The sequence below is a fragment of the Anabrus simplex genome, chromosome 8 (assembly GCF_040414725.1).
Source record: "Anabrus simplex isolate iqAnaSimp1 chromosome 8, ASM4041472v1, whole genome shotgun sequence".
Lineage (NCBI taxonomy): Eukaryota > Metazoa > Arthropoda > Insecta > Orthoptera > Tettigoniidae > Anabrus > Anabrus simplex.
Genome location: NC_090272.1, coordinates 89,362,933 through 89,386,931, shown reverse-complemented (window position 1 = coordinate 89,386,931; position 23,999 = coordinate 89,362,933). Strand labels below are relative to the sequence as shown.

Sequence of the window (23,999 nt, the reverse complement as noted above, 5' to 3'; positions counted from 1 at the left end):
TTCGCTACAATAGTTTCAAATGCTTTGTATAGATTACTTTCTAGAGCTATACCTCTATATGAGTCGGGGATGTCAGTTTCTCCCTATGATCCTAGGTTTCTCCTTTCCCTTTGTACAGTACCTTCAGCGTTGCCGTTCTCCAAACTTCCGGTATATTGCCTAAATTTAGACATTTGTTGAACAGTTCTCTCTCTGGGTACACCGCTATCACGCGAAGCCCATCAAATTATCAAGACAAGACAAGTTGAATAGTTCTGTCCAAAGCTGTAGTAAATGGTCTTGATACTTTTTAAGTGTAACTTCTATAATTATGTTGTTGTCCGGTCCTGCTGCCTTCCCCTTCATTAAGTAATCAACTTACGATATATGAAGGAGTGCTGTTTATTAACAAGGTTATAGCAAATACAGTAGAGACAATACACGACACTTACGGATTTCACCTTGCTAAAATGGGAGACAATTCGACGGTGGCGCTCCTAGTGACTTGACCTGAACAAATCGCGCTAAATTCAAATATCAATGGAAATGTATATGCGGAAATGGACAAATAAATTAAGTCTAGAAAGAAAGTGGTATTGAGATATTAACTTCGAAGTTGCTAAAGCAATTCTGGATAAATGAATGAAGAATTATTTAAAAGGTTATTATTCAAAGACTGAAATTAGACATATAAACAAGGTGTGAAATGGACTGCTGTGAAATGGCTTGATCTTTCATTTATGCATTACTTTTTTAGCTTTAGCATACCTGCCTGAAATCTTACGGTTGGATTTGTCTTTCTTCCTCATTTAAAAACATTGTATCATCACATTAAGACATTTTTCAATAAAAATATCGGCACATTCCTTACACATATGATGCAATGAATTAACATTTAATAGCTGGACAATTTTCCTCTTAACATGAAGCCCACTAACAGAAAGAAAATCTATAAAATCCCGGCTTTAATCTGAGAAGAGGGATAAAAGAAAGAAAAGTTTGAAAATGTTGTCGATAGTGATGCTTTGAGGAATATTTACGTACAATTAGAGTAAAAATGTAACATACCCTTAGCTGTATAGTCGAGGATTTTTAAAGTCGCTGGAAATGATCTGAACAGATCTTATAATTCTTATACAAGCGTAACGTCCCTTCTTTCTTGTACACTTTATCCAAATCGCTTCTGTGACATTTCAAAACCCACAGATCACACCTACAACAACACATCGGTATTGAAGTTTAACTGCTGCACTATACAATAAAATATGCGTATTATATTTTAAGCCCGTTAAAACATGGGTCGAGCAGGTCAGAAGTTTATGAAGTACTATAAAAATCTCTGTCACTGGAAGAATATATATGCAAACGCAATATTACTTACATGTTCTTGTCACGAGGGAACCTGAAAAACGGGCGCGCATTTTTCTCTACTTCGTAATTACTGCAGCCAAACACAGCACAAACTTTTCCCCTCATGTTGAGAGGAGATATCAACGAATGACACACGCTACTATTTAATTATGTCAACTCACTGAAAACGCATAAATAACACCAAAAACTTCACACAAAAATACACGTGCTCTTATGACAGAATCAGTACCGTTCAGGTCTATCCGCTAGAGTGAGCTCCAATAGCTGTCCCTCGATATCTCGCTCAGTGTCGCGTATTGTCTCTACTGTATTTGGTTATAAGTAGTTGTCATAATCTGTAAAATAATTGTAACTCAAAATGACCCTTTCGAACTAAGCAAAGAGACTAATGTCAGAACATTGACCGGGCGAGTTGGCCATGCGGTTACGCCCGCGCAGCTGTGAGCTTCCATCCGAGAGATAGTGGGTTCGAACCCCACTGTGACTGGGCGATAATTAATTGAGTCCAACCCATTTACTCTAGAAGAAGAAGAGCCTATAATAACCTTAAGAAAAGATGTCGACTGTTTTAGGGTACATGCTGCCCAATATACGTGTTAAAAATATTAATAGACATACAATGCGCCAAATGGAATACATCTTAAAAAATAATACTCCTAATATTTCATGAAGAGACATTTTTAGTGTATGGTTGAAATAAAAGAAGATGAGCTGAAACTGTGCTAGGTAGCAGTGGCGGGGCGTGACTTTCATCACTGGGGGTTCAAAAGAAGAAAAAATTGCCTCCCCCCCCAACCTCTCCTCTCCCCATCTCCGCCAGCTTCTCTTCCGTGGTGGGCCGTAACCTCCTAAACTAAGATGACATACGTTCTAGAAATGTGATCAAATACGAGAGGAGCAGAAAATACGGTAGGCCTACATGCCGAGTTTTACCACATGCAAAATAAGAAATAACTGCTTCATTGAAGTCCGCAGAGTCTCGAACAAAGTTCCTTTCAATTGACAACATAGCAAGAGCAATAAGTCTATCCTCGGTCATTGTGCTGCGCTAGAAAGTCTTTATTCTCTTCAGGGTAGAGAAACACCTTTCTGCTTCCGATGTCATGGGAATAGTAACAACTATATTTAAAAGTTTTCATTGGTATTGCCTTGCCGCTATTCTTTGCCTCAATGTTTTTTGAGTTAAGTTTCTCTCCAAAAGGTAATTATTCCAAAGAAGGCAAATTAATAGGTGTTTAGTAAGTAATGATGTATTTTGGACAAGATATTAATTGGAATTTGACAGTTTAATGTGACTTTTGGTAGTAACGATTCTTTTCAACACTAGCGCTAATTACGTGCACTATTCTCTGTTGCCTAGTCAAATTCCCGTAAGGCCAACAGATGGCAGGCACATACCCCAACCCCAACAAGGTCTGTCTAGGGAGGTCAAGTCACGAATGCTACTTATGGAGCCGCCATATTGGGTCTTTGAGCGAGCATAACCAAAGGCAAGTGCATTCGAATTTAGAGGATTTCGGTACCGTACATTGAAATAAAAACAAAATACCACCTGTTTTTCATAAAGAATTTAAGTGGGCATCTACTTTTCATGTATATATAACTGTATAACACTTAAATGATATGAATACATTCACAGCTATTTGAGTAGGAAGATAATTAACAGGGCCTGAATTTTTTTTGAGAAACAAGAATCAACAGCAAACTCATGTCCTACTCTTTTACTTCCTTACAACTTGGTCTTACTGTGCTTCTTATTAATATCATCTATTAAATTCGTAATCTTATTGACAGATACATAGAAATCTCTACAGTACCTGTGTCATATTATGATTATCAGTACATGAAATACTGAACTTGAAGTACTGTAATAGTACTAAAAGACAGTTGTAATAAATTACCTTCAGCGTTTTCTTTATTAAGAAAGTAATTACCGATACTGCATTTCTAAAAGGTTACCCCAGTATGCTGACAAACACTGAATGCCTCTTAAGTTGGGTGCATTAAATTATGTATGGTAACTGTTGTTATCCATTCATGTGGTATTTCTTTGGGTTCTAAGGCATAAATACTCCGCACATATGCAACAAGAGTGATGTTTTTAGTTGCTCTTAATTAGTTTATTGATAACCCATGCAGCTAGTCGTGGTGATTACTGTTTTAAGAAGAAGTATTTCAACTGGACAATCATCCTCTATAAACACTAATCAGAAGAAAACAAATGGAAGGGGTCCAACACTTCAAAAATGTAGGTATCAGCAAAAGAAAGATGAAGGACACAAAGTACGTGGAAACGAAAAACTTCCTAGGCCTCGAATGCGCTAATGCCGCCGCGGTCGGAAAAGAACAAGTGTTGACCAGGGGAGGTCGGATGGGCTAGAATAGGTGAGGGCCTGACACAAGTAAGTGAAAGCAATGTCAAGACTCAGCTAAGGGCCTTGAAGTCACAACCCAAAATAGATTTCCCCTTGTGGGTGGGGGCAATAGAACAACACCCACGGTATCCCCTGCCTGTCATAAGAGGCGACTGAAAGGGGCGTCAGGAGCTCCTAACTAGGGGGAGCGTCGGTTGGCGACCACGGGATTCTTAGCTGAGTCCTAACATTCATGCAAATAATAATAATAATAATAATAATAATAATAATAATAATAAAAGAATAGTAAAGTCATTGGTAGACACGATTCCATAGTCACTATTAAGTTGAGTTAGGTTAGGCTATTTTAGGGATTACATTAGGATATTATGTTAGGCTACGGTACGTTAAATTACAGCAGTTGGTTAGTGCGAGTGAAACGAGTGTTGTGATCTTTAAGTATTTGTCCAGCCATATAATGTACTCTAGAGAGCATTTAAGATGAATGAAATTTAGCTGTAAATAATAACTACACTACAGTATAAGACTAGTATTATCAATAAAATTGTTGTAATGATGGCAAGCTGGACACAAATTGCTGGTTTGAAGTGATAGGCCTATTGTTTGTTGTGACTGTAATTGGTAAATGCACAGGAACAAGCATTTCAAATATCTGTGAAACATTTCTATACTGCATATAGGGTTAGAAAGATACTGTCTGTAGTTTACATGAAAAGGAATGGAATGAAATTGCGTATGCCTTTTAATGCCGGGAGCGTCTGAGGACAAGTTCGGCTCGCCAGCTTCAGGTCTTTTCATTTGACTCCCGTAGGCGACCTGCGCGTGATGGAGATGAACACGACATACACCCAGACCCCGTGCCACCGAAATTGACCTATTATGGTCCAAATTCCTGACCCTGCCGGGAATCGAACCCAGACCCCTGTGACCAAAGGCCAGCACGCTAACCATTTAGCCATGGAGCCGCACACATGAAAAGGAAATGTTCATAAACATCAATACTACTATTACACATTTCCTGTTACTTCTCTTGCTTGTTTTGAAAGACATTTCTCTTTCTTTGGGAGGTTTCCTATTATATGTCAAAGACTTGGGTGGATAGGGACGTTGAAAATTGTTCCATCCATCTGACCTCTTTAGTTCAAATTGCGATTCTTCAAAATGATGCTAGAAGAAAATACATAATAAGACCTATAAATATAAAACATCGTTCATATAAACATACTATTATTCAGGAATAACAAGAATGTATAACTTCACTAACCTCGCACAAGACGGAATTATCTGTACGTTGTCATTATTTGTCACGCTTACCTTACAGTTTTGTACCCACCGTACCCACTGAGCTCTCCTTTGCTTATCTCTCGGGAAGCGAAATACTCTAATTCCGTCAGTTGTCTTATTTTGACAATTTCGTGGGGCAAGGTATCCCATTTTCTTTCAAAATACAAGTAATAACTCACATCATTACATCGGGCACACCCATATAACAACGATATTTAAGACCCAATATGGCTGCCACCGCAAAGGATTGTGGTAGCGTGACCAGACCTCCCTAGACAGACCTTGAACCCCAACAAACGACTAGCTAGTCCTGAGACAGTGGCCTATTGCGCATGCGTAAAGAACAGATATCCGTTTCTGCGATATCCTGGTCTTGCCTTAGTGCTGGCTTTCGTCCCCTCGCACCTCGCCACTCCCTTCGCCTATGTACGGTCGGAGAGATCGCCTTTGCAAGGGGGTTCATTCCAGACAAGTATCCAGCCACAGACCTTGCGCAGCTCACATGAATTGAAAGCCAGTACGAGTATATTACGGATAGAGGGATTTAGCAAGAGCTTCGAGATTGACAAGGGAGTTGTGAAAATTACGTAGTTGAGTACAATTTTATATAAACTGGAGGTTCATTGCTCCATTGCGCTATACCAGAAACCGCCACTGCTAGGTAGGCTACTGTACCGTACATTATTTCCATTGCAACAAGTGGACGGATCATTACGAATTTCTGTTTATGCTAGGCGCGCTAGTTCAAGGTTGTCGTGATATCTTATTGGAGCTCTCAAGGATCGTGTAAGAGCTGTGATTTAGCGTTATTCCAGTCAAGTTACCATCAATGTATGCGCATTTACATCTATATAATTTCGAAGTGAATTCAGTTAAATATCATTTCTGATTAGTTACGGGAAATATTATATTTTACTTGTATTGCTTAACCTCTGCCTTATTTCAGAGTTCAGTAGTCTTGTTACAAACGCAACTCCATTTGATAATTCTGGATGGTACCATAATTTTAGGAATGTCGTTGAATATTGTTGGAATCGATCTTTTATATCTTGCCCAGTACCTACGCCTCATTTGGTGTTTCCATCGGTTTTCGCTGTTTCTGCTTAACCACTGGGGGTGCTATTTGAGGATCCACCAGCCCTAAGGGTTATGTGTAGATCCTAACAGATAGATCAGACAGACAGATTGACCGGAGGTCGTAACACGACACCTGAGCAAATCGCCAGGATTACTATGCTTCTTTAAAGTTCGTTGACAATAATTTCTAATATTCTAATACATGTATAGTTTGCATTACATGCACAAAATACAAAATGTTATTTACAAAGTTAATGGCCCAGGTGCACATGTAAGAATAAAATGAAGTGTGATATGACATTTTGTTCTTTTCTAGAGATGTACAATTGTGTTTAAACACCTTCTCCCTCGGCAATAATCGTGGCAAAGAATTATTTTGCTACTGCGTAAATTAATTCATTTTTTGTGGTTTGTTCACTTTCCTGTCCTCGGGTATGCCATTAACTATTTTTTGCTGTGTAGCAGAATTATATTTGGGGTTTTCTCACCTCTGAACAGTTTGTGACATTCATAGATGCTACACTTGATCTAATGAAGAATATCTTCACTACGAAGATCTGACAATTTACAGTGTTAATATAATGTGACCATATTTTCTTAAGTTGAAAAGGGGACTCTTATCAATATTAAGAGAGATTCCTAAATCCAACCTCCCCTTAATCATACAAGAATTTTATATATAATTTTAAAATTATGCAAACAGAAATGATAAAGGCCTGTTCATCAATTTACTAGAAATATAAATCAAAATGATCAGAGTATTCAACACATAGCATGTATGACTCATTATCTACTTGCTACAACCACCACACTCCTTTACCTGGAGCTACAGCCCTTGGACTACCAAGCACCTGCTGTTCACCTGGAAGGTCTGCAGATTACGAGTTGATGTATGGTCAGTGTGACGATTTCTCTTGACCATTATTCTTGTCTTTCTAGACTGGGGCCACTATCTCACAGTTGGATTGGTCCATAATTGTTCTCAAGTAGGCTGATGCACCTCAAGCTAGCTTTCAGAACGATGTAGAAATTCCTGATTTGGCCAGAAATTGAACCCAGGATTTCTGGGTAAGATGCATGCTTGCTACCTCTAGACCACAGGGATGGCTACTTACTATACACACAAGGCAAAATTATTGCAGCACTCAAAAGTAACACTCTTATCTATTTGACTGTTTACCCATTTACTACAAACATACAGTTAGCCTATCTCTTGTTATAACGCCATCATTTTTCTAAGTGTACTTGGCGCAATAAAGAGGATGACATTAAATTGAGATCACATTTTAAAACATTAATTTGAATGACTTATGCTACATAATGATGTTGGTACTGTAAGAGCATTTTCTGGAATAGTATTAATTCACCATTTAATTTATGTAAGTATTCTGTATTCATACAATATCATGACAGATCATCATCATCATCATCATCAATGTCCCACTCCAGTCACCCGGGTGTGGTTAACAAGCCTCCTCCACTCCTTTCTGTCCTTCCACGTTTCCTGCTCCATTACTTCCGCCACATCCAATTCAGCTTCTCTAATGTCCTTCCAAATCTGATCCATCCACCTTCTCGGTCTTCCAACTGGTCTCTTTCCCTTAACTTCTCTTTCCAATTCCCTTCTTGCTACCCGTTCCTCTCCTATTCTTTTTACATGTCTGAACCATCTCAGCCTTGCTTTCTATATGTTCTGTAGTGGTTCTATACTTAGCTCACCAGGCAAGTTGGCCGTGCAGTTAGGAGCGCGCGGCTGTGAGCTTGCATCCAGGAGGTAGTGGGTTCGAATTACATTGTCGGCAGCCTCGAAGATCGTTTTCTATGGTTTCCCATTTTCACACCAGGCAAATAATGGGGCTGTACCTTAATTGAGGCCACGGCTGCTTCCTTCCAACTTCTAGGCCTTTCTTATCCCATTGTTGCCATAGGACCTATGTGTGTCGGTGCGACGTAAAGCCACTAGCAAAAAAATATATATATTTAGCGCTTCTCTGATTTTAATATTTTGAATTCTATCTCTTCTTGTCTTTTTAACTGATGTTCTTAAAAATGTCATTTCTACTGCTTGGATCTTAATATCTTGTCTCTGATTAGTAATCAGCGTTTCTAGTCCGTATGTTACAATTGGTATTTTGTTCTCTTGGGTACTTTGTCATCCCATAAAAGCTCTCTGACTTAATGATAAAATGTTGTGCCTTTACTTAGTCTGTTTATTAATTTTAGGGTTGTTTTCATTACTTCCATTAATAATGAATAATGCTACCCAGATACGTAAACTGTTCTACATTCTCTAACCGCTCGCCTTCTATGTTCACTTGGCTTCTCTTTTTCTCTTTTCCACAGTGCATGACTACAGTTCTCTTTTTACTAATTACCATTCCAAACTCTTTCAGATTTTCATTCCAAATGTCCAGTCTCCTTTGTAGTTCCTTTTCTCCCTTTCCCCAAATCACCACATCATCTGCAAATACCAAAGCATTCACTTCATCACTATTGATACTCTGTTTTACACGTTTTATGATTTCTTCCATCAATATAATAAACAATAATGGCGACAGTGCACTTCCTTGCTTGAGACCTTTTCAATCAATCAATCAATCAATCAATCAATCAATCAATCAATCAATCAATCAATTAATACTGATCTGCATTTAGGGCAATCGCCCAGGTGGCAGATTCCCTATCTGTTGTTTTCCTAGCCTTTTCTTAAATATTTCAATGACATTGGAAATGTATTGAACATCTCCCTTGGTAAGTTATTCCAATCCCTAACACCCCTTTCTATAAATGAATGAATAAATGAATATTTGCCCCAATTTTTCCTCTTGTATTCCAACTTTATCTTCATATTTAAAGACTACTTTTAAAGACATCACTCAAACTTATTCGTCTGCTAATGTCATTCCACGCCATTTCTCCGCTGACAGCTCGGAACATACCACTCATGATATTATTCTTATAATTTTGTTAAATACCACCTATTCAATACAATAACATAATACAAACTTACAAGTATTTAACAAAATTATAAGAATTTATATCACAAGTAGATCTTCAATTTGGACAAAAAATGAAATTTATAACCTGCAATATACCACTCAGTCGAGCAGCTCGTCCCCTTTCTCCCAGTTCTTCCCAGCCCAAACTTTGCAACATTTTTGTAACACTCCTCTTTTGTCGGAAATCATCCAGAACAAATCGAGCTGTTTTTCTTTGGATATTTTCCAGTTCGTGAATCAAGTAATCCTGGTGAGGGTCCCATACACTGGAACCATACTCTACTTGGGGTCTTACCAGAGACTTATAAGCCCTCTCCTTTACATTCTTGCTACATCCACTGAACACCCTCATAACCATGTGCAGAGATCTGTGTCCTTTATGTACAATCCCATTTATGTGATTACCCCAATGAAGATCTTTTCTTATATTAACACCCAGATACTTACAATGATCCCCAAAAGGAACATTCACCGAGGTCGATAGCTGCAGTCGCTTAAGTGCGGCCAGTATCCAGTATTCGGGAGATAGTGGGTTCAAACCCCAGTCAGCAGCCTTGAAGATGGTTTTCCATGGTTTCCCGTTTTCACACCAGGCAAATGCTAGGGCTGTACACTAATTAAGGCCACGACCACTTCCTTCCCAGTCCTAGCCCGTTCCTGTCCCATCATTGCCATAAGACCTATCTGTGTCGGTGCGACATAAAGCAACTAGCTAGTAACTTTTTCGTAGCTTACAAATTCTTCTTTCACCAGAATGAATACCCCCTCCCACCATTCCTATCTCTACAATACACATTCCAGTTCCATGAGAAAATTTCTGCATCCATTATATAATTTCTCAGCCATGATTCAACTCCTATTATAATATCTGGCAAATATATATCTGTTAAGTTACTTAATTCTATTCCTTTCTTTAGAACACTTCTACAGTTCAACACTAACATTTTTATGTCATCCCTACTTAACTTCCAGATCTCTGTACCCTCATTACTGCTCCCTAGGCAACACCATTTCCCTGAAAGTACCTAACAAATTTCCTAACTTATACGTACCACTGCGATTTAAGTGAAGGCCATCTGAGCGCAGATCCCTATCTCCTACCCACCCATTAGGATCTAGAAATTTCACTCCCAGTTTCCCACATACTCACTCATAGTCTCATTTAAATCCCCAATCACCCTCCAGTCAGTATCACTCCTACACAGTATTCCACTGATAACAATCTCGGCTGTGTAGGCTAAGCAGGCATCAATTTTTGGTAATGAGAAAGTCTCTCATAGTGCATTGGCACTGCCGGTGGCTACAGTTAGCCTACGCAGTGGCCTCCACGGTATGCACTAGCCAGTGTCTTGGTAGGTTTGCTAGGTACCAACTGATGAGCCCAACCTAGCACATGAGGGCGAAACGCTGGCAACCAGGAATGAGTTAGCTGGAAAATTTATAATGTCCAATAACGGACCATTTATATTGGTATTATAAATTTACTCATTCGGGACAAATATTTTAGATTCCCTATGGGAATCAACATTTATATCATCTGATGGCCAAGCAGGCATCAATTTTTGGTAATGAGACAAAGTCTCTCATAGTGTATTGGCACTGCCGGTGGCTACAGTTAGCCTATGCAGTGGCCTCCACGGTATGCACTAGCCAGTGTCTTGGTAGGTTTGCTAGGTACCAACTGATGAGCCCAACCTAGCACACGAGGGCGAAACGCGGGCAAACCAGGAATGAGTTAGCTGGAAAATTGATAATGTCCAATAACGGACTATTTATATTGGTATTATAAATTTACTCATTTGGGACAAATATTTCAGATTCCCTATGGGAATCAACATTTATATCATCTGAGTTATGATCCTGAATAGAGCCCTTAGCCTGCAATCTCCTTCCCCTTAGAACATTAGACCACCTGTCTTCTACAACTCCCCCCTTTCCTTCCTCTCCCTCTTGTACACCTTCTGTAACCTGTACATTGTTTGCGGGAGTCCTGTCTTCCTTCCTGTCTTCTCTGAGAATCCTAATTATCTTACTCAAACTCTCCAACTCCCTCATACCCCTCAATGCCTCGCCACACCCACAGTTCCTACACTTAGACTCTTTAGCCATTCTTTACAGAAAAAAAATGAAGAGGAAAAATAAAATAACTTGTTTTGTGCAAAAAAAAAAAAAAATGAATGAAAAGAAATATTGTCTAGGTTAGTACTCAAAGATCACATGACAATTAGGTAATTAATACACTACTACACTATAATACTAAGTCATATTCTATCTTTATCCTACAACACCCTAACAGATAAAAACTACTGTTAATTACTGAATACCAAAAGGAATATACTAAATTACACAATTCTGTACTGCAGTTAAGCCTGCCCTAATTACAACAACAGAATTTTAGTAAGAGAGTTTCTACAGATACCTCTACTATACTACACAAAAATTTTACAACAATAAACGCATGCCTATTTCTAATGAGATATTCCTCGTATACTACTGTACAGTACACTACAATAATTTTAAACTACGTTCAGACGTATCCTAATTACAATACCGGTACTGTATCTCGCTACTAAGCACAAACAGAAATTGAAATTGCAAGTTTGAAGTTTGCACGAACTACTGTACTCAAAGATTACCAACAAAGCTAAATGCTTAGGCAGATTATTGTTAGTACTATGCTCTAATAGATACACACACAAAGATACACTCGAATATAGCAGGTAAGATACTGTACTATCTAAATATACCGTATCTGTACTGCAATTCTAAACTGAAATGTGGTTATATGAATTTTACTGCTGATAAATTATTATTATTTCCCTACTATGTGGGACAGAGAATATAAGTGTCCTTAAATGCTGAAAAATAAGAGGTTGTCTACAATAATTTCTGTCAAAACTACACCGGGGGCTTGAACTGCAATTTTATTATGATAGGCCCTATAGGAATTTAATTACAGTAGAGTCTCGCTCAACTGACCTTCGCTTATCCGACACTCCGAGTTATCCGACACTGGTAGTCTTAATTTGAACTTTAGGTGGATGCAATTCTGGGACACGGGATGTGGAGGGTGCGACTGTGGGACAAGCACTGGCAGTCATGCGGTAGGATTGTTCAATGTAGTATTGGTTGGGTGCGGATGTTATAGTTTTCATATCCTCTGTGAGTATGGCGAGTAAACGTAAGAAAGCGATTGTTTCTGTGGAAGACAAGTAGAGTGGGTTAAAGAGACTGGACAAAGGGGATACTCTCCAAAAAATGGCTTCAGATTATGCTGTTGGACGTGTTACAGTGGGAGACTGGAAACATACGAGGGAATAAATTGAAAAGTGGTGCTCTACCAGAGCAACAAGTGATGCACTGAAAAAAAAAAAAAAAAGAAAAAAAGAAAAATGTGAGTACGAAAAAGTAAGTGAAGCACTATTTCTTGGGTTCACTAAAACCCAGGTGTCATTATCTGGCCCCATTCTGCAAGAAATGGCGGTGTATATCCAGAAGGAGTTTAATAAAGGGATCCTAATTTTACTGCCAGTGCTGGGTGTCTTGATCGGTGGAAAAAACGGTACGGCATTGGGCAGCTTAATATCTGTGGAGAAAAACTGTCAACTAAATCCGATGAGGTTGTGAAATTTAAAAGACAATTTCAAGAAATAATTCTTGCTGAAGGATTATCCGGTGATCAGATTTTTAATTGTGATGAGACTGGGCTGAATTTCAAGATGCTGATATCAAAACTCTTGCAGCCCAAGCCAAAACATCTGCACCTGGCTACAGGCGTAGTGAGAAAAGAGTACTGCATCTACTGTACAATTGAATTAATAAGTCAATAAATAGAGTCCCGTAAAACATAGTACATAATACAGTATAGCCTTCCTGTTTGTTTTAGTTCATTTTCAAAGTTATTCCGTATTATCCGACATTTTCGGTGATCCGACGTACTCCAGGTCCCGTTTAAGTCGGATAATCGAGACTCTACTGTATTAACTTTTAATCGATGTATAAACGAAGGTGCAAAGTACAGTACAAAGTATGCCGGGACCTTAGGCTACAAATTATCGGAATAAAGTAATCGGCTGATTTTCTTGTATAAAGTGTTTCCGAGTCACCACTCCCCACCTGTACACTGCTTTTACTCTCATGATTCAACATTTTTATCTTGTTAATTAATGATTTTGGTACATTCCTTTTCAGTAGGCATTCCCATACATGTTTTCTCTTAACTATCAAGTCTATTGTTGATCTATTTAGTCTAAAGCCATATTGTTCTTCCTATAACTGTGTTTCTATTATATCCCTCAGTCTTTTGTCTATGGCTTTCTCCATTATTTTTAGCCCAGGTGATAATAGGGTTATACCTCTATAATATTCACATTTCTTCCTATTTCATTTTTTGAACAGTGGTACAGTGCTTCCTTGTTGCCAATCTTCAGTTATCCTTTCATCCTTCCATATGGCATTGAGGGCTCAGTATAGTCACTGTAGTCCAATGCTTCCTGCTGCCTTAATCATGCCAGCATTGGATTCATCTTTTCCATTTGCTTTACCTTTGGTCATTGCTTTCACTGCCCTTTCAAGTTCCAACCATGTTATCGGGTTCTCTTCTTTTTCTCCATCTAATATTTCCATTTTCTTATCTCCTCCTTCCTCCGAGCAGTCATCCTCATTATAAAGTTTTTCAAAATACTTTGTCATCACCTTCTGAAGACCCTTTTCGTCATGTACTATGGATCCATCTTCCCTCTCTAATGCCTTGATTTTTTCTTGATTTTTTCTTTTCTATTTTATGACTCTGTATAATAGTTTTTGATTTCCTCAACTATCTTGCTCAATTTTGTTGGTAAACTCTCCCCAACATATCTCCTTTTCTTCCTTGATACTCCTCTTTACTTGTAGGTTTCTTTTTTTTTTGCTAGTGGCTGTACGTCACACCTACAAAGATAGGTCTTATGGCGATGATGGGATAGGGAAGGCCTAGGAATTGGAAGAAAGCGGTCGTGGCCTTAATTAAGATACATCCCCAGCATTTGCCTGGTGTGAAAATAGGAAATCATGGAAAACCATCTTCAGGGCTGTCGACTGCGGGATTCGAACCCACTATCTTCCGGATGCAAGCTCACAGCCGCGCGCTCCTAACTGCACGGTCAACTTGCCCGGTACTTGTAGTTTCAATCTTTCGTGTTCCACATGTAACCATTCTATCTTATTCTCATCCCTCTGATACGTTTTTTGCTTTTCCTTACCCATTTCTTTCTTCACCTTGTTCTTTTCCTTTATTTCTTTTTTTATTTTGTCTGTTCACCACCGTGTCTCCTTTCCCTTAACCTTTGATTTTGTTTTCCCGTATACCTCAATTGCTGCTTCCACAAATGTCTGTCTTAAATTGTCCCACTCTTCTTCTCCACTTTGTATTTCCGTGTTGGGCAACTTCCTTTTTATAAAATCTTGGAATGCCATTCTTTTATCCTCCTCCTCCAATTCCCAAATCCTGATCTTTGGTTTCTTCTTCATTAAATTTTAGGGATTTTTACTGTTTTAATTCCACAGTCAATAATCTGTGATCATCTTCCATATTTTCACTTGGGATTATCTTCGTATTTATGACGTATCTTCCCCATTCTCGGTCTGTTGTTATAAAATCGATGAGTGTTACATACTAGTGATGGGACATTCGATTCATTTTACTGAATCGATTCATTTGATTCCGTTCACGTTACTGAATCGATACAGTGATCCGATTCACGGCTCATTGGTCACCGCTCCTACTGCATCTGTGTAGTATGTGCTGGTAAGACAGCAGCAACAGCATTCACTGCTCGCAGCTGCCATCTGGTCTTCATACTATGAACTCCTTTCCTAGAAAAAATGCTAGTTACTCTAATACATCGAAGGTTTCCGGCGACGCAGGGTGGGAAAGGTTAGGATTAGGAAGGTAGCAGCCATGTCCTGAATTAAGGTAGAGTCCCAGCATTTCCTGGTGTGAAAATGGGGAAACTACGGAAAAACCATCTTAACGGCTGCCGACGGTGGGATTCGAACCCACCATCCCCCGGATGCAAGCGCATAGCCACGCGATATTAACCGCATGACAACTCGCTCAGTCATTTAAAAAAAAAGTATTTTTCTATCAGCTGAGGATTTTTTTAATAGTCATATTTTGTATAGGCTACCCGAGATGTACAGGAGCCCGCTGGTTTTCTGATTCAACATACTGTTATTGCGTCTGTCCACATATGATTGAAGTCTTGTGCAACGATGTGACATATGAACTGAGAGAATACTGAGCCATTCTTCCCAATATAAAACAGGTACTTTTGAGTGGTCATGAGCATGACTCATAGTCATAGGGCAGGCTAGAGTCGAGTTTAATTGTCAAATGTCAACTAAGTTATAATACTAAGATTCATTAAACTAATAAATAGTATAACCTAATAGCCTACCTACTTACTAGCTACTTCAGAATTATGTTGTGACTACCTTTTTAACACTGCAAATAAATCCATTTATTATTTAAACTTCCCTGTAAGAAGAGGACAGTGAATGCAAATGGGTAGTATTTTCAAATGAGCTGAGCTCGAGAGTCCATTATAGCATACGATTCTTTCAGTGTAGCATGGCTCACTGTATGTCTCGCTGCAGTGAGCCGATTAGGAGCCGTGTGTATCTTGTGTCTCACTGAGCCACGCTCGTTCACGATTCTTTCGATGTGCCATGGCTCACTGTATGTCTCGCTGCAGCGGAAGCTCGGCTCTCCGCGTGTCCAGTGAGCCGATAAGGAGCCGTGTGTATCATGTGTCTCACTGAGCCGCGCTCGTTCACGATTCTTTCGATGTACCATGATTCATTGTCTTGCTGCAGCGGAAGCTCGGCTCCCCGTCAACGTCCAGTGAGTGCGCCACTCAGCACTGTCCGCTGGGAGTAAGCTGAATCGTGTACCGTGAGCTCGCCGTTCCTGTGAATCGATTCACTCAGACACTTGAATGAATCGATACACTGCTTCGAATCATACATTCAGTAGCCAACACTATTCCATACTGTCCATCCCAACTATATTGGCTGATCTTATGGCTATTCCTCTTCATAAACCATGTGTTCTTTATTATCAGGTTATTTCTGATGCAATAGTCCAACAGTTTCTCTCCATCTTCATTTTTATCGCCATACCCATGTGGGCCCAGAACATTCTCATATCTCATTCTATCAGTTCCCACATGAGCATTCAGATCTCCCATTATCATGATCCCATCTCCAACAATATGTTTTTCCACTTTATTGAGGAACTCTTCTTTTTCTTCCACGCTACATCTTGTCTGAGGAGCATACACCTGTATTATCTTCAGTAGTTCCTTGTTTACATGTATGTACATTATTATAATTCTTTCATTTACATAGCTTTAGCTATTGGTTCAACATTCTGATTCACTACAAATCCCACTCCATTTCTTTATGCCTTTGCTGGCAGGACCTAGTGTTTACAGTGCACTAAGTCTTCTGGTATAGGCTAGAGCAATTTTGTTACTTTCATTGATCTGTCTCTGTCTTACCCTTGGCCTTGACAATATGAAAGTGACTGAGGTATGAGCGATGCTAGTAATGCCATTCCTTATGCAGCCAGTCTTAGCTATGAATGGTGTGAAAATGTTGCTCATAGGGTCCATTGGTGCATGCATTTCAGTGGGCTTGGCAGACTGATATGTAATAGCAACTTCTGGCTCTGTAAGGAAAGCAACGGGAAACTACCTCAATCCTCATTTCCCTAGTACGCCTCTTCAGTGATGCCTAGGCCATCTATGACAGCTGATGGCAGAGCTGTTGAGTATCCAACCAGCCTTAGGGCTGATGACTGAACATACATACCATTTATTTTCTCTTTACTATTACCCATCCAGTACAAGGTGTACCCCTCTCTTAGTTTCTTCATTTCTTTCCCTTTTACTTCACTTAATCCCAGAATGTCGAGTTTTCATCTCTCCATTAAGTCAGTCATTTTCTTTCCCATTCATTGTTAAAATATTTATTGTTCCAAATCGGGTTTTGTTCTCTGATCTAACACTTGCACGAACATCAGCATTACCATCATACTGTGCAACTGTAGTCGGACACATCATGACAGTTGTTGCATGCAAATTTTATGCAGTTTTCTTAAGCAAAGTAAAGTACATTTATCTAGGTCTGAAAAATGATTTCATTGGAGCATACAAATACATAGAGAGGACTGAAGTTCGTAACAGGTCAAGATGAGCTACTGCCAAACTCTTTACCCTCAAATTGCTTTGTCCAGGGTTCTAAAGCTATTCTCAGTAACAGTCCACAGTGTTAAGCCATTAGGAAATTCCATTGTAAGTCATTATCATTCATCCTGAGCAGGTACAATAAATCCCTTGGGCTATGCCAAATGAGATAATGAGCAACCAATAAGCGTCAGTAGCATCCAGCCTGTTCACATTCCTAAAGGCGTGGGCAATGACTCAGGGTGGCAATATATGGGGGTTGACTGTTATCATCATTATCATCTTTGCATTTTCCCATTTATGTGGGGTCTGCCTTCTTGCAATGTTTCCTTCACTTTGGTTGATCCATAGCGTCCCGGGGGCTGAGTTTGGTGAGTCGCATGTCATCTGTCACCTGGTCCAGCCAGCATGTTTGAGGTCGCCCTCAAGGTTGGCAACCCTCCATGTTCAGTTGAACGTCAGTCTTCGTAACTGAGGTTTCACTGCTATGGAGTACGTGCCCATACCATTGCAGGCATGATTCACACATTTCTGTGCGATTGGGGCAACCGCGATTTTCTTACACACAGCATCGATCCTGATATGGTCTAGTCGAGTCAAGCCATTGAACCACCGCAGCTTCTTCATTTCCATTGCATGAAGTGCCTGTTCATGCTTCAATGATTTTTTTTTTTTTACAACTTGCTTTACGTCGCCCCGACACAGATAGGTCTTATGGCGACGTTGGGAGAGGAAAGGCCTAGGAGTGGGAAGGTAGTGACTGTGGCCTTGATTAAGGTACGGCATTTGCCTGGTGTAAAAATGGGAAACCATGGAAAACCATCTTCAGGGCTGCTGATTGGGGTTCGAACCCACTATCTCCCGGATACATGCTCGCAGCTGCACGACCATAACCACACTGCCAACTCGCCTGGTCTTCGATGTTGTAGGCCAGCACTTAGCTCCATAAAGGGCCACCGGTCTGATCACTGTCAGGCAGACTTTAGATTTTAGATGCAATAGAATTTTCTTATTGCACAGGACTCCGGTCACTTGGCACCATTTCATCCACGCAGCACTGACTCTTGTCTTGACATCGGGAATCGTACTGGATGACATTGTAGAATTTGTATGTATGTATATTCAGTCCGTCAGCGATTCCGCTGGAATTTGAGATCTGTTATTTCAATGGTGCTTTGAAGGTAGCTCAATATTCTACTAGTGTCAACCATTTAATGTGCTCAGTCTTTGTGGTGGGCTTCTGGTGTTAAAGTGCAATAATGTCATATAGGATACGTTAGATTCCTCGACAATCGCAAAGGTCTCTTCATCTCATCATCCAGTAGTCAATTTGGGACATTTGGCTTCCACTATATTAAGTGATAAGGTGTGAATTCCCGCTTTCTAAAAAAGGTATTTGTTACAGACAGATCCCATGCTTCAGCAAATTCTAGGATTCGAATGCCATCCTTGTCCTTGTAACGTATACCAGGTGTATGTGCAAGTCTTTTCCGGTTTCACTAAGAGATGGCACCAGCAAACAGTACACAGTGTATGAATTTGACCCATACATCAGTTTGTTCATCTGACATTAAACTACCAACACACACAAGTTGAGTCCGCCAAACACTAGCATCTGTGTTGCATCGTTCAGTGATCATGTTGACATTTGTGCCTGAAAAGGAACATTTGTGGCATGCATTGCTTTTCTTATTTAATCAAAAGAAAAAGATTGCGGAAAGTGATTGTTTGCTGGTAGAAACATATGGTGAACACACTATATCGATTAGAACATGCGAGACTATTTAAACGTGGTGATTTCAAGGTGAAAGACCACAAGCAATTGTAGGCAGTACTGGATGATGACCCAACTCGTACTGAACAGCAATTGGCACAAGCATTAAATGTGTCACAAGAAACAATCAGCAGACATTTATGAGCAATGGGGAAGACGAGTAAACTCGGTAAATGGGTTCCACATGATTTGAATGAATGGCAAATGGAAAATCACACTCGTGAAATGTTGCTTCAGCGCCATGAAAGAAAATCATTCTGTACCGAATTGTGACAGTTGACGAGAAATGGATTGATTTTGAAAACCTGAAGCAGAGAAAATCATGGCTGTCATTTGTCAAAGCCGGTCCTTCAACACCAAGGCCAAATCACTTCGGCAAGAAGACCACACTTTGTGTTTGGTGGGACTAGAACGGTATTGTGTCTTATGAACTCTTGAATCCTGATGAAACCGTTAATACACAATGCCATCGCCAACAAATGATTAATTTTAATCACGCGTTGATTGAAAGACAACCAGAATGGGCCAGAAGACATGGCAAAGTGATTTTGTTGCACGACAATGCGCTGTCTTACCCAGCAAAACCAGTGAAAGACACCTCGAAATTGCTTGGATGGGACATCTTTCTGCACCCAATTTTTCTGCTCTGGAGAGTGAGCGTTGTTATTCAAAGACACTGCCATTCTGATCTGGAGAAAAATAAAGTAAAATTACAGGACTGGATATGAAAAAATTAAATGATACAAAGTAGGAAAAAATGGATAGATGATCCTTCTGGAGATGGAAGAGTGAGTGAGGTACCAGATGTACTGTATCCCAATACTGACATATTCTTCAGAAACTGGGGATATGAAAGGAAGAGAGAAAAGCAGGATTCAGGCAAGTGAGATGAAATTTTTGAGAAGGGGACAAGGAATAACAAAGATGAATAAGAAATGAGGTCAGAGTAGTGCAGAATAGGATAGAGGAACTTGAGGCTTAGATTATATGGACATGTAAAGAGAATGGAGCTGAGGAGGATACCCATGAAGATGCAGGAGATGGGATTGGAAGGTAGGAGACCGAAAGGAAGACCTAGGGACGGATGGTTAAAGGTAGGAAGACAGAAGATGATGGAAATGCTTACGTTCTAAACAGACGTGACTAGTAGTCGGAAGCTGTGGAAGATGACTGACGACCGCTGTACCGTGCAAATTAATGGAAACTGCTAAGACTTTGCATTTGTGCAGTATTTTCAGAATTTTGTTATTTTTTGAACAGGCCTCATGGCTTCTTTCTTCTGGACCAACATACATACATACATAATCATTATAGACTGTTATGCCTTTCAGCGTTCAGTCTGCAAGCCTCTGTGAATTTACTAAACGTCACCACAATCCTCTATTTGCAACTAGTGCTGTGGCCTCATTTAGTTCTAAACCTCTTATCTTTAAATCATTAGAAACCGAGTCTAACCATTGTCGTCTTTGTCTACCTCTACTTCTCTTACCCTCCATAACCGAGTCCATTATTCTCCTAGGTAACCTATCCTCCTCCATTCGCCTCACATGATCCCACCACCGAAGCCGGTTTATGTGTACAGCTTCATCCATCGAGTTCATTCCTAAATGGGCCTTTATCTCCTCATTCCAAGTACCATCCTGCCATTGTTCCCACCTGTTTGTACCAGCAATCATTCTCGCTACTTTCATGTCTGTTACTTCTAACTTATGAATAAGATATCCTGAGTCCACCCAGCTTTCACTCCCGTAAAGCAACGTTGGTCTGAAAACGGACCGATGTAAAGATAGTTTCATTTGGGAGCTGACTTCCTTCTTACAGAATACTAGCTCACTGCATTAGTTTTACGACACCTTCATTCAATTTACGCCTAGGAATTTCATTTTTGTCCGTATTGAACTGAGAAAGGATGATAGGAAAACTTAAAACGGTCCACCTTTTCAATACAAAAATTTTTGTATTGAAAAGGTGGACCGTTTTAAGTTTTCCTATCATACCTTCATTCAATCTCGCTTACTATATTACCATCCTGGGAGAACACACAACCTAAATACTTGAAATTATCTACCTGTTATAGCTTTGTATCACCAATCTGACATTCAATTCTGTTGAATTTCTTACCTTCTGACATCAATTTAGTCTTCGAAAGGCTAATTTTCATACCATACTCATTGCACCTATTTTCAAGTTCCAAGATATTAGACTGCAGGCTTTCAGCACAATCTGCCATTATGACCAAGTCGTCAGCATAGGCCAGACTGCTTACTACATTTCCACCTTAACTGAATCCCTCCCTGTCATTTTATACCTTTCAGCAGATGATCCATGTAAACTACAAACAGCAAAGGTGAAAGATTACAACCTTGTCTAACCCCTGTAAGTACCCTGAACCAAGAACTCATTCTACCGTCAATTCTCACTGAAGCTCAATTGTCAACATAAATGCCTTTGATTGATTTTAATAATCTACCCTTAATTCCATAGTCCCCCAGTATGGCGAACATCTTTTCTCTTGGTACCTTGTCATATGCTTTCTCTAGATCTACGAAACATAAACATAACTGCCTATTCCTCCCGTAGCATTTTTCAGTTACCTGGCGCATACTGAAAATCTGATCCTGACAGCGTCTCTGTGGTCTGAAACCACACTGGTTTTCATCCAACTTCCTCTCAACGATTGACCGCACTCTCCCTTCCAAGATGCCAGTGAATACTTTGCCTGGTATACTAATCAATGAGATACCTCGATAGTTGTTGCAATCCTTCCTGTTCCCTTGCTTATAGATAGGTGTAAATATTGCTTTTGTCCAATCTGAAGGTACCTTACCAACACTCCATGCTAATCTTACTACTCTATGAAGCCATATCATCCCTGCCTTCCCATTATACTTCACCATTTCAGGTCTAATTTCATCTATTCCTGCTGCTTCATGACAATGGATTTTATTTACCATCCTTTCCACTTCCTCAAGTATAATTTCACCAACATTATTTTCCTCCTCCCCATGAGCTTGACTGTTCGCAACACCACCAGGAAGATTTCCTTTTACGTTGAGATGATGTTCAAGATCTTCCCTCCACCTCACTAGTGATTCCCTGGGATCTGTTATGAGTTCACCAGAATTACTCAAATCGCTGTTCATTTCCTTCTTCCCTCCCTTCCTATGATTCTTTATTACTGTCCATAAAGGTTTCCCTGCTGCTTGACCTAGCCTTTCCAGGTTATTACCAAAATCTTCCCATAACTTCTTTTTGGATTCAACAACTATTTGTTTCGCTGTTACTTTCATCTACGTACAAATCCCTATCTGCCTCGGCCCTTGTTTGGAGCCATTTCTGATAAGCCTTCTTTTTATGTTCACAAGCTGCTCTCACTTCTTCATTCCACCATGTTCGCCTTTTCCCATTTTTACACACAGTTGTTCCTAGGCATTCTGTTGCTGTTTCTACTACAGCATCCCTGTATGCCACCCATTCTCCTTCTATATCCTGAACCTGCTTACAGTCTGCTGTTCGAAACTTCTCACTAATCATATCCATGTACTTCTGTGTAATTTCATCGTCCTGGAGATTTTCTACCCTTATTCGTTTGCAGACAGATTTCACTTTCTCTACCCTAGGCCTAGAGATACTTAATTCACTACAGATCAGAGAATGGTCTGTATCATCGAAAAATCCACAAAAAACTCGTACATTCCTAACAGACTTCCTGAATTCGAAGTCTGTTAAGATATAGTCTATTATGGATCTGGTACCCCTAGCCTCCCATGTGTGGCGGTGAATAGCCTTATGCTTGAAGAATGTATTCGTAACTGCTAAACCCATACTAGCACAGAAGTCCAGCAAACGCTTCCCATTCCTATTAGCTTCCATATCTTCCCCACATTTACCAATCACCCTTTCATATCCTTCAGTTCTATTTCCAACTCCCGCATTGATATCGCCCATTAGCACTATTCTATCCTTGCTATTGACCCTGACCACGATGTCACTCAATTCTTCATAAAACTTGTCAACTTCATCCTTATCTGCACCCTCACATGGTGAATACACTGAGACAATTCTCGTCCTAATTCCTCCAACTGACAAATCCACCCACATCATTCGCTCGTTTACGTGCCTAACAGAAACTATGTTGTGTGCAATGGTATTCCTGATAAACAACCCTACCCCATACTCTGTCCTTCCCTTTCTAACACCTATCAAGTAGCAGGATGCTACCCTACTTGCACATAGTCCAAGTGAGGATCTCTCCTCTAACGGGTTATGGCCACTCAGCCGTTGCCCATGTTTCACAAACTAGGACATGAGTACAGTAACCCACGCCATGAACCAACAATTGAAAGTAAATGCTGACTAAATACCATAGTACTTTTCCAGTTTTATGTTATTCTTTAGTAGTCTAGCTCTGACTTGAAACATTGTCAGTCTAGGAATTTGAAGAAAATATTTGTAGATTTAAATGACAACTCTGTCGGTGCTCTTTGGGAGTTAAAAAGTGTCCTCATATGACGGTTGTTTCTTTATTAATAGCAACCATGAATTATAACGATGCAAAAGGGATAACTATGAAATGTGTACAGTCCGTCAGTACAGTCCCCAGCATTGTGTAGAACCTGTTGCCGGTGATGTGGAAACTGTAGTATCCCTATAGCAGCACTTGTTCTCTGGAACAGTTTGGAAGTGGATGTCACAACCAATTCCTTCATCTTCAGTATAAAATCAAAATAACACGGGCTTATGTCTGGGTAGTATGGGGGATGTTGGAGCACTTTTCAGCCCCATTGATTGCATAAATCAGCCACCTGTTGTGGACATGTGCCTGAGCTTTGTCTGACAAAAATGATGGAAGGTGTCTGCAGAAAGTGTTGTTGCTTGTTGTGCAACACTGGTCATAACTGTGGTTCTATAA

General features: G+C 39.9%; 1 protein-coding gene across 8 annotated transcripts in view; it reads left to right on the top strand.

Annotated features, from left to right (window-relative positions):
- The first annotated feature begins 5,446 nt into the window (after positions 1-5,446).
- GstT3 (Glutathione S transferase T3) overlaps positions 5,447-23,999 on the top strand; it is an 81,474-nt gene continuing 62,921 nt past the window's right edge. Inside the window, exons 1-2 of one of the 8 annotated variants that reach the window (XM_067152327.2) lie at positions 5,629-5,670; positions 15,248-15,390. The gene's annotated coding sequence lies outside the window, so the exon portion shown is untranslated. Of the gene's footprint in view, positions 5,527-5,559; positions 5,671-5,757; positions 5,841-6,839; positions 6,982-7,046; positions 7,155-15,247; positions 15,391-23,999 lie in introns of those variants that run through there. The other 7 variants (XM_067152329.2, XM_067152326.2, XM_067152332.2 and 4 more) reach the window with 7 other exon arrangements.